The sequence below is a fragment of the Panthera leo genome, chromosome C1 (genome assembly GCF_018350215.1).
Source record: "Panthera leo isolate Ple1 chromosome C1, P.leo_Ple1_pat1.1, whole genome shotgun sequence".
Taxonomy (NCBI): domain Eukaryota; kingdom Metazoa; phylum Chordata; class Mammalia; order Carnivora; family Felidae; genus Panthera; species Panthera leo.
In genome coordinates, this window is record NC_056686.1 from 155,942,522 (window position 1) to 155,957,450 (window position 14,929).

Here is a 14,929-nt window from a genome sequence, read left to right on the forward strand (position 1 = left end):
CCCTTTCTTAACTCAAAGCGTGCAGGTAGGGGCAATCATGGTATGAGAGTTGTAGGGTTTCTAAAATACAAAATCCTTCAGAAATGCATTTGATAATACCATACAGTCTCTCTAAATAAGAGTTTCACCAAATAGAATGCTGAAGTCACAAATATTCCCTAATATCATTCCATTGGTATAAGAGGAAGATTTTCTGGGTTATTGCCCTTCATGTTTTAAGAGCAGATGAGCTCCTTTAGAATGGATCAAAACAATGATTACCAACCTTAGATTTTGCAGACATTATTGATCTTCTCCCAAAATCTGCTCCATTTCCAATTTTCCCATCTCAGTAATTGGACTTATTAGCCCTAGTTGTTCAAATTAGAAATCTGGGAACCAGCCTTATTTGATTCCGATCTATGTCTCCCTTTATAGTCTCCATGAAGGCAGACTGCTTTGTCCACGTTGTATGTTCAGCATCAAAAATGGTCAGACAAAGAAGGTGCTTAGTAAGCACTTACTAGATAACTAAATTAACAAAATTTTCTGTTATCTTGAGGAAAATGCCAACGTCCCAAATAGTACTCAAAATAAAGTTAATTTTTCCCTTATTTTAGTTTTCCTTTTAATTGATTTCATCCTTTAAGGAGAAAAGTCATAAATTATGAAACCTAAGTTGTCAGAAGAGACTTTTATGCCCTAGTTCAACCAATTTCAGTTCCAATGATGCTCATCCACCTTTGCTTTACTTAACTCCAGATACAGGGAGCTCATGCATTCCTAAGGCCACCCATGCCCTTCCTGGACAGGCCATTAGACTTCTTTAAGTATTAGAAAATAATTATCATTCTGTCCCTTCATCCTTTCTTTTTCCCATAAACTTCATCCTATGACATGTAATCTTTCTAACACAGATCTGATCATGTTAGTTTCTCCCAATCCAAAGGCTCCCCATGGCTGCAGAATGAAGGCCAAATGCCTTTTTACAAAGGTTTACCAGATCCTGTTTTCCTCTCAAGCATTATCTCTCACCATTCTGTGCTCTGGCCACACTCCATACATTCCTTCACTTGCCTCTAGGCTTTTCACGTTATCCTTTCTGCTTGAACCTCTCTTCCTCCCTCTTCGTTCTGTCATTTTCCCACCTATTCACCTGGATAATTGCTCCTAATCTTTCATCCTCAGTTCAGAAGCCCATTATGCTGGAAGCCTTCCCTGACACTCCTCTCTACCAACTCTGAGCTATATTCTATTTGCTTTCTGTCTTTTTAAACCTGATGATCATACATGGTAATTACCCGTTGACCTATCTCTATCTCCCACCCAAAAAGAATTCCATGAGGGCAGGGGTTGCATCCACCTTTATTCATTTACTCAATCAGTTATGCATTTATTTAACAAATGTTGACTGAGCACCTATTATGTACCATGTACCATTCTGACCACTGGGAAAATAGCAATAAACAAATCAGACAAAAAACCTTTGCCATTACACTTCCTGGTTTTCTCTTGTTCACAGTTCTATAGCCAGTTCCTACAATAGTTTTGATAGTATGTGTTCTTTATCTCATTCATTAATTCAACAAATATATACTGAGCACCATGCTAGGAGCTGGGAATATACTACTGAACAAAATAAACTCAATCTTTACTCTTCCAAAGCTTATGTTCTAAAGGAGGCAAATTTCAAACTAATGATATATTTAAGACTGAGATTTCAGCCACTTTTCAGAAAATTATTAATTTTATACCCTGTTTTTGAAGTATCAGATATTAATTTTATACCATTTTTAAAGTATCAGATATTTTATCCCGTTTTTGAAGTATCAGATCTTTATTCATTAGAGCAGGCGTCAGCAAAGTATGGCTCACCACTTGTTTTTATAAATAAAATTTAATTAGAACACAGCCATGCCCATTTGCTTATAAATTGTCTATGAACTATACAAGAAAATGAAAGATAGATGATGTGGATAGAACATGGTGAGCTGGAGGTGGAATTAGAGATAATGCTGGAATGGGAAGGAGAACCAAGTCCTACAAGTCCCTATAAGACAAACTACTGATTTTTAGATTGAAATCAAACTCAGCAATTCTTAGATTTTACCATGTATAAAACTGAAAGAGGAGAATTTTTATTCTAGCAAAGAGAGTAATATTTGTATTTTTAGCAATAAATCTTTTTAGGAATCTTATGTTCCTAAGAATCCCAAATTGGCCACATACCACACTTAGAAAAACTTCAAAGAGTTTTAAGGAGGGCAATACCATGGCTTGAGCTCAGTTTAAACCATATGAAATACTCTGTAGAAAATGAACTGGAGAGAAGCAAATTAAAACCCTGGATTTTTTTTTTTTGGCGGGGTGTGGGTATGGGAATTTCATTTTCTCCATTAGTTTTCTGTTCTAACCATGTAAATTTTTTCCTTATTAACAAATAATTCACATACAATAAAGTTGGTTCTTTTAAAGTGTACAATTCAGGGCGTTTAGCATATTCACATAGTTGTAGGTTGATCATTATCTAATTTCAGAATATTTCAGGTGCATCTGGGTGGCTCAGTAGGTTGAGCATCCAACTCTTGATTTCAGCTCAGGTCATGATTCCAAGGTCATGGGATCAACCCCCCCACATTGGGCTCTGCACTGAGCATGGTGGAGCCTGTTTGGGATTCTCTCTCTCTCTCTCTCTCTCTCTCTCTCTCTCTCTCTCTCCCCCCTTTCTCTCTGCCCCTCTCCCATGTACATGCCCTCTCTCTCTCTCTGTCTCTCTCTCTCTCTCTCTCTCCCTTTCTCTCTGCCCCTCTCCCATGTACATACTCTCTCTCTCTCTCTCTCTCTCTCTCTCTCTCTCTCTCTCCCTTTCTCTCTGCCCCTCTCCCATGTACATGCCCTCTCTCTCTCTCTCTAAAATAAAAATTTAGAAAAATATTTGCTTTAATTTCATAACATTGCATCACTCCAGAAAGAGACCCTATATCCATCAGTAATCACTTCCCATTCTTCTCCCTTCAGCCCCTGGAAACCACTAATCCATTTTCTTTTTCTGTGGGTTTACCTATTATGGACATTTCACATAAATACAGTTATGAAGTATGTGGTCTTTAGTGTTTGGCTTCTTTCATTTCGCAGGATGTTTTCCAGGTTCCCCCATGTTGTAGCACATTCTTTTGTGGTTAAATAAGTATTCTATTGTATGGATATACCACTCTGGCACAAATTTTTCATATTCTTTCCTATAATCCTTTTTAAGTTTGTTTTGTTTTGGTAGTGGTATCCCTTCTTTGATTCTTGATTTTGGTAATTTGTGTCCTCTCTTTTGTTTTTCTCAGTCTAGATAAAAGCTCATCAATTTTATTGGTCTTTACAAGGAACCAAGTTTGGCTTCATTGATTTTTTCCTTATTGCTTTTATTTCCCTATTTCATTGGTTTCCACCCTGGTCTGTATTATTTCTATCCTTCTGTTTACTGTTTAGTTTTATTTGCTTTGTTTTGTCATTCTTTAAAGTTTTGGGGGGTTTTGTGAAGTCGGATTATTAATTTTAGACCCTCTTTTCCTTTTTTAAATTTTTTTAATGTTTTATTTATTTTTGAGAGAGAGAGACAGCGTGTGAGTGGGGGAGGGGCAGAGAGAGAGGGAGACACAGAATCCGAAGCAGGCTCTAGGCTCTGAGCTGTTAGCACAGAGCCCAGTGCAGGGCTCGAACCCACGAATTGCAAGATCATGACCTGAGCAGGGCTCAAACTCACATGCCGTGAGATCATGACCTGACCCGAAGTTCGACGCTTAACCCACTGAGGCACCCAGGCACCTGACCTTCCTTATTTTCTAATATAGGCTTCTTTTGGTTATATATTTCTCTTAAATCACTAAATTAGATATATCCCACACATTTTGATATGTTTTGATTTTGTTTTCTTTTAGTTCAAAATATTCTTAATATCGCTTGTGATTTTTCTTTGGCTTTGTATTATTTAAAAGAATATTACTTTATTTTCAAATATTTGAAGATTTTCAGTATCTTTATTGGTTTCCAGTTAAACTGAATTGTTTTGTATTATTTTGAATCATCTTTATATATTTTTGAATATAAATGTTTTGAATTATTTCATTTATTTTAAATTTATTGTAATTTGTTATTTTATAGCCAAGTGTACAGCCTATCCTGGAAAACATTTCAGGTACTCTTAAATAATTTCTATTTGGTTCTTATTCATAATTTCTCTCTTTATTGATACTCTATGTGGTGAAGCATTGTTACCATATATTTTTTAAATGTTTATTTATTTTGAGAGAGAGAGTGTGTGAGTAGGGAAGGGGCAGAGAGAGAAAGAGAGAGAGAGAATCCAAGCAGGCTCTGTGTTGTCAGCACAGAGGCTGACATGGGGCTCAGTCTCATGAACCACAAGATCATGACTTGAGCCTAAATCAAGGCACTTAACCAACCAACTGAGCCACCCAGGTGCCCTGTACTAATATTTTTGTTTATTTTTTTAGATATAGTGTCTTTCAGTTTTTTAAATGTATTTATAATAGCTAGTTTAAAGTCTTTAGTAAGTTCAACATGGCATCCTTGGGAACAGTTTCAATTGACTGTTTTGTTCTTCTAAATAGGAAATGCTTTCCTGTTTCTTTGCATATTCTTTTTATGTTGAAACTGGACATTTTAAATAATACAATTGGCCAATTCTAGATATTCGACTTTTGTCCCCTCCCCAGGGTCTATTGTTACTGCTCTTTGTTGTGGTGGTTGTTAAACTATTTCTTTGTTTACTGAATTTCATGGACTAAATTTATATAGTTTATATTCTTTAGCATGTATGGCCACTGAAGTCTCTAATCAGTAAGGTTAGTGGCCAGCTAGTTATTGGACAGAGATGTCCTTAAATGCCTTGAACCAATATGTTTTCCAGTCTTTGCAGAGGAGCTCTGTGTGTGAAGTGGGAGAGACATGCTTTCAAAGCTCTGGCAAGCACTGTACAACTCCACCTTAGCCTTCACTTCCTGCTTGCACAGAGCTTCCAAGCTAGCCAGAGTTATGACCATCAGGCCTTCTTAGGTCATTTCTGGGCACCATAGTCTGGTATGTGCATGGCCTTTTAGACCTTCAGGAATATGCCAGAACTTTTCAAAGCCTGCTATGGACATCTCAATCTACAGGGTTTCTCTTAAGAATTTGGTCAGTTTCTTGTTAGTCCCAACTGGTAACTTTACCTCAGGCAGCAGTAATGTTAAGTAGTTTCCACTGGTTTTATCTGACAAACACTCTTTGGGTAGGGTTGTTTTCAGAGAATGAAATCTGCATCAGGTTCAATAAAAGCAAGCCCTGATAATGGAGTTCTTCAGTGAGCTGTCAGGTCAAATAGTAACAATTCCTTGGTAATGGGATATTTGGGGAGTATTCCAAACCCAGTATGCCTCTTCGGGTGGCTTGTTAAGCTGCTGGTTTCCATAGCTACCATAACTGCAAACATGTTATTTTTCAAGACTACTGCAGAGCTAGGAAGAGGTGGATGGAATTGGCAAATGAAAACCCCACAAATTTCGCTGTTGCTTTAAAGATCCAGTCCTATTTCTTAAATAAACTCTCAGATTGTTGCAAGCCTTTAGTTCATTTACAGAGCTTTGAAAAAGTTTATTATTTTTTTTTTCAAGTTTACTTTGACAGTTGACAGTTTTTTCCAATGACCTCATTGCTTTCATGGAGGAGCAGATTTTCAGAGGTTCCTATTCTATTCTGGAAAATGATTGTTGAGAGTTCATTGATTCAGTCACTCATTCACATAGTAACTGATAAATGGTTGTTTTTTCACTCAGCAAATATTTATTGCATTTATTGTGTCAAAAATCATTAAGTGGGGGTATACCACAATTTATAAGGCAGGACTCCTCTCTCAGATGAGTTGAGTGTGTGAGTACAAAGGAAACAAACATTGGAAGTAAATCCTAATGATATAATGTGATTACTTATGTAACAGGTATGAAATGAATATGTTGAAAGAGTCTTTGAGAAAGCACATCACTCTATGGAGAATTTGTAGTAAATGCTATAGAACAGGTGACATATAAGCTGAATAAAGTAAGACGAGTAAAAGCTAATCAAGGAAAAGGGCAGACACACCAGATAGACAGGATTGCATAAGCAAAGACAGAAGAGATAAAAATGCCTCGAAAGTTCATTTGGCTGAAGATGGTATTAGAAAGTGGCTGCTGTAGAATATAAGGAATAACTGAAGGTTCTGAAGCAGAGTAGATAGTGATAACAGGGTATTCAATGTAGTGGCAGTGGAGAGTGGGATAGGTATAGATGACCACTTAAGCACAAGAATGATGGAGCAAGCGAATCAATGTTTTCAGCATTCATTTGTCAGAGTTCCTCCTTGCCAATATAATTGGTCAATATCCTTTGTAATATAGATGTTCTCATACTTAATACAATAGTCTAGATGTGCTTGGTGGGTTCATCACCTCTAAATCACCAGAGCTTGGGACAGCCAGACCCATAGTAAGCTTGCAATCAACTCAACCCCCTAACTCTTTTTTCTGATACAGGAGCACTTGTTCCCTCCCTTTGTTACTTTTTGATTGAAGGACTGTGTAGGGAAATGGAAGTCAGAGAGGAAGAGGTGCTCAGACCAGTAGATGATCTTCATTCAATTAGCTTTCATTTTTAATTAACCGTTGTTATACTCTCATTGTTGTAAGCCACCTTACTGAAAGTATGAAAAAGAAAAAAAATCCCACTATTCTAATGCAGTTATTATTTATTCTATACATTCTCTTCAACTAATTTTCCTGTTTCTATTTTTTCATAGTATCAATATTTTCTATACTATCTTCGATCTTGTCTCTATTATTTAAAGCTGTAAACATTTTATATGTTGTTCCACTCTTTGTATACACTACTTTTACTAGATAGATTACATTTCTTCTAGGGTACATATTATAATTTAATCAAACTGTCTACTAAACTACCAGAAATTTCTGTCAAAGTGGTTCATTGTTCCAAGAAGACAAAATCACGGGGTAGGAAATTGCACGTTAAAATTATTTATTATTTTCCGATTCCAAAATAGAATTGTTACCTGTCAGAAAGAGCACCAAGTTCACTAGGACCCATGGACAGGGAAATACAGCCTGTGGTTCTACTTGGAGAACAGAATGCATCGCTGGTGCTGTGGGAGCAGTCATTCCACACACACTTAGGCTGGCCTGCTGAAAGTCTAATTCTGCAAATACTGGGTTTTGGCATCTAAAGGGAGCATTCTCTTCTAGCAACACAGAGAGCACTAACATTTCAGAACCATCACATTGATCTCAACTTTCCTCTTAGGGGCCTAGGTAGATCTTTATATCTCACAGACAAAAAAGAATCAAATGCCTGTGTTTGAGCAAAAACATTTACTAGTCTAGGCAGCTATCTGTCACACTTTCCTCAAAGTTTATTTAATATTATCTCCAGGAAAACAGACTGTGGAAAAGGTTAAGAAGAGACTTGCTCACAGTGCCCAACACACCCTCTTTACATGCAAAGCCTTATTCAATTTATTTTAAATAAGCTCATGCTGGGAAGGGCTGCTTTCCTAAAGGCTGAGAAATGAAAGAGACAGTAGCAGACACTCACTCACTTGCAGGTTCAGAAAGAAAAAAATGATCAAAATACACTTCCAGCCTCATTTATTAGATAATTAGCAGTTAGTTCTCTACCTATATCAACTGTCAGTCAGCCAACAAGATGTAAGTTTCCTTTATACAATTCCCATTTCACATGCAACCAAAGTTTTGCATGACTACCCCAAAACAAGCCAGAACCTGTCTTGTCTTTTGCTAACTGAATAAACTACATCTTCAAAGACTTACCCTCCCTACAGAGGCTTTGGGTGACCCTGGGTACGTACTCCAAAGAGACTTTCATTTTTGCTGAGAGGAATGGAAGAAAATAAGTTTTTGAACTGAAAGCAACCTTTGAGTTCATCTAGTCCAGTGATTCTCAAATGCCATCCATTTGCCAGTCTAGCTAACTACAAAACAAACAAACAACAACAAAAGAAACCACAAAAAAACCCAAAAACATCACTATTGGAGCTTTTAAAGATACAGGGTACCACACCCTCAATCCTGGAATTTGTAACATTGGGACAATCTTAATGGGTGATTCTCTCTGCTCAACCATGTTTGGAAATGAATAAAGTATAGTCCAACTTTCACATTTAAATGCAAAAATGGAGGACCAAAGAGAATGACATTCAACCAGTTATGGACAGCAGCAAATCAAAATTCCAAGTCCTAATTTTCCCATCCTATTACATTTTCTTCCTAAAACCATAAAAACCTGCTACGTGCCTTCAAAAACAAGTGTAGGGTTCACCAAATAAAATATTAATAAGCTAAATGATCACTCATTTTGAGGGCAGAGCATTGCTTTCCTAAACAAAGACCCCAGTGAGTAATTAGTTAGCTACAGAATTCTATTTAAAATGCTTCCTACATTTCCTGGAATGTTCCTTCCGGGAACATTCCCTATTCCTGCAGCACCACCTCACCTACATGAGATAAAGAAAAGGGTAGGGGAAACTTACTCATTTGATTACCAAATATTTAAAAATAAGTCTAAATACCTTGTAATACATCAGATTGTGCTATGTCCTAGGAATATAGCTGATGAACAAAAGAGATACAGTCCCTACCAGAATGAACCTTACAGTTTGGTGATGGCTAAAGATCATTAATTGGGCAATTTTCTATTTAGCATGGTGAGTGTCATGGTAAGTGGATTACAGAGAATTACCAAACTTTTATTTATTTTTTATTCTTTTTTAGTTTTTTAATTTAGAGACCGAGAATAGGGGAGAAAGGCAGAGGGAGAGAGAGAGAGAGAGAGAAAGAGAAAGAGAAAGAGAAAGAGAAAGAGAAAGAGAAAGAGAATCTTAAGCAGCCTCCATACTCAGTGCAGATCCCAATGAGAGGCTTGATCCCACACCCCCAGGATCATGACCTGAGCCAAAACCAAGAATCAATGTTCAACCAACAATGTAGGCACCCCAAGAGTACCAAATTTTAAAGCTCTTGTAAAATCACAACAGAATGACTTTGACCAACAGGTATTTCCTATTGATTCAAAAATGGTCAAAGAAAATAAAAGATGTGAATATATTTATAAGTGGATATTATTAAAGTAGTTCAAATCACCCAACAACTGCCTGTGGTAAAGTGAAGAGTTTGGCAAATCCTCTTTCCTAAAAGACAACTATAAAACTGGCTCAAGGGGCGCCTGGGTGGCTCAGTTAAGTGTTGGACACAGCTCCTGAGTGATTTCAGCTCAGGTCATGATTTCACAGTTCATGGGTTCGAGCCCCACATCAGGCTTTGCACAGGCAATGTGGAGCCCTGCTTGGGATTTTCTCTCTCTCTGCCTCTCCCCTACTCACATGCCATCTCTCTCTCTCTCTCTCCCTGAAAATAAATAATCTTTAAAAACTGTCTCAAATGTTCATAAACATTCATTTCATGACTCTGGAAGTGGACTAAAGACAAACAACAAATTGAGGAATGTTTATTAAAAAGCTGCTAGAACTTTATATAAGAGCATAGGGATTCTTCCTTGCCTGGGGTGGTTCCCATTCATTCCTCACCTCCCCCCACCCCAGCTCAGTCAATGAGGTACTTTTGCCACAGTGAGGCTAGCCATGAAAAGGAAGAGCTTCACTGCTGGAGGGGGTTGGCTTGATTTGGAGTAGAAAGTGAAACCCAGGTTTCCTTATGCTGTTAGAGTATCAGTATTGGTCAGCAACAGCTCTGCCAAGGCAGTCAGTAGCTGTGCTAGCCTGAAGTTGCCGTTCTAGTTGGGGAGAATAGTGTGACCCGAGATGACCCAGAACTTCAACACGGAGGTCTTGGAACAACAGTGTGTTATTAATGGCTGACTTCTCATCTGAGACAGTGGAGACCAGAAAGTAGTACAATGACATTCAAATTTTTTTTAAAAAAATTCAGTGAATAAATCTATGTCCAGCAAAACTATCCTTCAAAAATGAAGACAAAATAAAAACATGCCTAGATAAACAAAGACTGAGGTATGTTGTTAGCAGTCTTGCTTTATAAGAATACTAAAGTCCTTCTGGATGACAGGAAATGATACCAGATGTTAAAGAGAAATAAAAACCACTAGCGGCCTGTATAAATATTTTTTCTTCTCTTAATGAGCTTAGAAGACATAAGATTAGAACAATTCAGAAACGGAATTTAGGAAACAATTCATTTACAGTAGCATCAAAAAGAATGAAATACTTAGGAATAATTTTAACAAAAGAAGTGCAAGTTCTATACCCTGAGAACTACAATGAATTAGTCAGATAAAGAGACAATCTGAATAATGGAAAGACATTTCATGTACATGGATTAGAAAATTCATTATTCCAAATCTCAGTAGGCTTTTTTTTTTTTCATCTGACAACCTGATCCTAGGTTTGTATGGAAATGCAAAGAACCCAGAATAGGCAAGACAATTTTGAAGGAAAAGCCTGGAGAACTTACATTACCCAATTCCAAAACTACTACAAAACAAGTCAAGATGGTGTGGCACTAGTGTAAGGATAGAAATATGTATCAATGGAATTGAGGGTTCAAAAATCCTTTCATTTATGGTCCATAGATGTTCAACAATGGTGCCAAGTCAGTAGGGGAAGAACGCCTTTTTAACAAATGATCTGCAACAATAGGGTAATCTCATGTGACAAAATGATTTTTTATTTTTTTTAATGTTTATTTTATTTATTTTTGAGAGAGAAAAAGGGAGAGTGCAAATGGGGGCAGGGGCAGAGAGAGAGGGAGACAGGGTCCTCAATGTCAGCACAGAGCCCAATGTGGGGCTCGAACTCATGAACCACAAGATCATGACCCAAGCCAAAATTAAGAGTTGGATGCTTAACCAAGCCACCGAGCCATCCCCAAAATGATTTTAGACTGTTACCTCACACTGTATAGAAAAAGTAAAATGGATCATTGACTTAAATATAAGGGCAAAACGTCTGGTCTGAAGATATGGATCTAAGAATTATCAAACTGGGATGAATAAGATAATGCCACTAGGAAATCCAAGAACACTCCAAACCTGCCTCTTGAACGGTATCCTGGGGAAGATAAAAGTGCAAAGAATAATAGCTGAAGAAATCACTTCATTTTATGATGAATTGGGGATGGGCCCCAAATCTGGTAAACTGAAGGGGAGAGTCTGGAACTGAACCCCCTCTCTTTAGTTGTCATTTTCCCATTTTAAGTGAGAGACGATCTCATTCAAACGGTCTTAACAAAATAGAATTTACTGGGTTTGAATGAAAAATTCAAGGGTGGAGCTGGCTTCAGGGATGCTTTGTTCTACAGCTCAGTCTCCAGGTATCTTGCCACCCATAGCTTAACATATCCCTGCATATTGTCTCCATTCTCAGGAAGCCTGTCCCCTTGTGATTGAAGATCGCTGCCAGAAGTTTCCAACGTCACGTACTCTCATCTCAAGTCCAGTGGAAAAGAACATTTCCTAACAGTCCCGAGAAAAGTATTATTAGTTTCTGATCCCTGAAACAAGCACTGTGGCCAGGACAAAAGAATGCTTTGACTACTCAGACCCGAGCCACATGCTCCTGGGCATGGGGGCTCAACCCAAAGGACATGAATGGAGGTTGGGGAAAAGGGTAGCTTCCCAGAATTAAACTGGGTAACTGTCTCCAGGAGGTGAATGAGTGGGTCTGAGGAAGTAAAAATGAAAGTTCTGCTACAACCTTCTTCTAAGCTAATAAATTTCAATTTGCTTCATGGAAAATACAACTGAAAAACATCCATCAGATCCAGATGGAGAGAGAAAGAGACAGTGGTAAAAAGTAGAGTTGACAATCAAACGAAGGAAAGAAAGAAAAGAGAAAAGGAACAATTTTTCTAAAAGGACATTGGTTCCTGAGTCCTGTTGCTTCAGCAGACAAGGCCCAACTATAGCAGCTGCCATAGTCCAGCAGCTAGGTGTGAGAAAGAGAAAAAGGCAAGAGAGAAGCTGAGAGACAAAGAATAAGGACTAAGTCTCTACGGTCTGCAAAGTGGGCCCGGGGTCCTGGTCATACTAACCACGGTGAAGAGAAAGGGAAGTGCAGGCAAAATCATGAGAACAGCAGATGGTAGCCAGGTCCACTTGGAAGCAGCAGACCCCAGAGTAGCCAATCAGGGCAGCTGCGCAGAGAGAAGAAACCGAGCAAGGTGGCAGGGCCTCTTCTCATGAATGATGGAGAATCATTCGGTAGTATTCAAGCCAGGAGAAAGGAAGAAACGAATGAAAAGAGGCACAGCCATAAACTGACCTTTCAACATGCAATGATGTGCCTACTTTTGAAGGGGGGGCCAGTCATCAGATGAGTGTTCTGTGCCTTGGAGAGAGATAAGGAGAGAGTGGAGGCCACCCCCTCCCAGATATCTACCAATGCAGAGTGTGTACAGTGAGGGGCGGAGAGGAGACGAAAGAGAAATGGAGAGAAATAGAGACAGACCTAGGATAAATCCTGGAGGAGCTCCTATCTGTAAGGAAAGGGTAGGCTTTCTTTTCCCTTACAGGTTTTGTTGGTTTTGGTTTTCAGAGTCTTTGGAGGTTCATAGCAGGCTGGACACAGGTTTGTCTCTGAATTAATTGCTGGTTAGTGAACCGCAAGGGACTTGAGCTTGCCCAGGAAGAGCATGGAGGAGGTTTGGTAAGGGGTAATACTGCATATGGAAGAGTTTTTGCATGTAATATCAGACACTAGTTACATTTTCTGGGTTTGAGAGGAAGTATTGTCCTTTTTGAAATCTGGTTTGGCCATTACAAACTTTTTAATGATGTTAAATTTTGCAAAAGTTACCAATTCTTGCCAGAATCCTTGACACGGATCTTGCAAGTTAGCAGGTGCCGTGAGGTGCTGGAGGAAGAGCAGTGGTGGGCCAAGAAAGGTGCTCACCCTCAGATGGTGTAGAAGCATCTGGGTCTAAGGATTTAACACTAGCAGGGAGAGGAAATCTATCAGAGGTGAGGCATCTGAACTAACTACTTTTCCTGAAGGGACTATGAGGGGCCAGGGCAGGCTGCCCCAAGATGTGCCCCTTTGGCATGAAGACTATTCAGAGCCAAAGGCAATCAAGATCCTAAAAGCTCAAGAGAAACCTTTGCCCCTCCCTTACCTATGGAGCAGAATCTAAATTGGGGGCCCTTCCCAGAATAAGGGTGATTAGCAGAAATAAATTGTATCTGAGTGACCCATCTGCATGCCAGGGCAACAGTCTGATGACCACACATCTGCTCTCCTTGTTGCCCCGGGAAGTGCATTCCTTTCCTCCAAAGTCCCAACCCCCTGTCCCTGCTACCTTGGTTCAGGATGACACATATACCTCATTTTGCCCATCTTTGAAAATCCCATGTCTGGGTGGATTCTGTGTACATAAGCTATTAAGTTTGATTTTCCTCTGTTAATCTGTCTCATGTCAATTTGATTCTCAGTCCAGCTAGAAGACCTTTGAGGGGACAGGAATTCTTGCTCCCTGGCAGGACACAGTATCTGACCAGGGAGAACAGACTGGAAATGAAAACAGATAGCTTTTTGAATCCAGAACCAATTACATGTAAACAGATCATACTGGCGTTTAGGAGGGAGTCATATGTTCGAAATCCTGGGTCAAGCTATTTTAGGGATAAGAAAGCATGGTGAAAAGGAATCATTGGTGAGGAAATCGTTTCTTAAAACCCCAAATCACTCACACCTTTTGCCAGGCATTATTATAGTGCTTTACATAGATCCCCTCACTTAGTTCCCATCAAAATCCTACAAAGAAGGGGCTACCAATAATATTGCTACTTCACAGAAAGCCAAAGCATAGAGGCATTATGTAGCTTATCAAAGTTCACAGAGCTAGTTAGAGATGTGCTAGGATTAGAACCCAGGCATTCCCGGTTTCAGACTCAAAACCTTAAAACCACTGTATCATCCAAAGCTGAGGTTGTCTTAGGAATTTATACCAAACCTCACATCACAGTGACCGTGGACTCTCCTGTCTACACCCAGCAGCTATCTCCTGGCTGAATACAGAGTCTGAGTACCTTGGAGTAGCTTGCCTGAGAATGACAGACTGTGGGAGAAGCCTTGCGGGGGTAGGGAGGGGAGAGAAAGAAATGATCCCAGCTTTCAAGAATAGGATGCATTTCACATCCGGCACCAGGAAATCAGACCTATGTCTTGCTTTCAAGATCTGTTTTCCCCTCACTGAGCACAGTTAAAGGGGAGAAAACGAATTCTGCCCATTGAAAAAGGGCAGACTATAATGAAAAACAGCTTTAAAGACACTTCAGCACATAAAGTCTTTGAGCTACATCACTGACAATGGTTTACAAGTTTATTTTCAATTTGCAGTTATGCTGAGCAGACATTTTGGGAAGCACAGCACTAATTCAGGCTGCAGCATCATCTGCTGTGCGTCCATCTGTACAGGAGCGGATTGTCACAGACGATCAGGTGCAGATTTGCCCAGACACATCGTCCGCAAGATGGCCAGCCAGGAGAGTCTTCAGAATTATTTTCCTCACCATTTTTGCTAAGTATACAATTCTAAGGAAGCAAATTTCTTGGCAAAGATTTTTTTCCCCCTAAAGAAAAAGCTTTTACTTAGAGTGGAACAAAGAAAGCACAGGCTTCAAGTCCATAACTGAATCCTAGCTCTGGCACTTGCTAATTGGCAGCCTTGAGCACGTACATTATGCAAACCCTCTGAACTTTACTTCCTTATTTATAACATGGGGTGACGAGTTCATTTATATATGGGGCTGTGGGGGAAATTAAAGGAGATAATAGCCATTTTCTTCTTATGCTACATAAAAACAGGATTTGGATGTTCACTATTGTGTCCCCCACACTTAAGCATAGCAATGGCACATAATAGGTGCT

The 14,929-nt window shown here is 39.1% G+C and overlaps 1 pseudogene; it reads left to right on the forward strand.

Annotated features, from left to right (window-relative positions):
* Positions 1 to 14,929, forward strand: part of LOC122226024 — a 29,488-nt pseudogene that overhangs the window by 7,639 nt on the left and 6,920 nt on the right.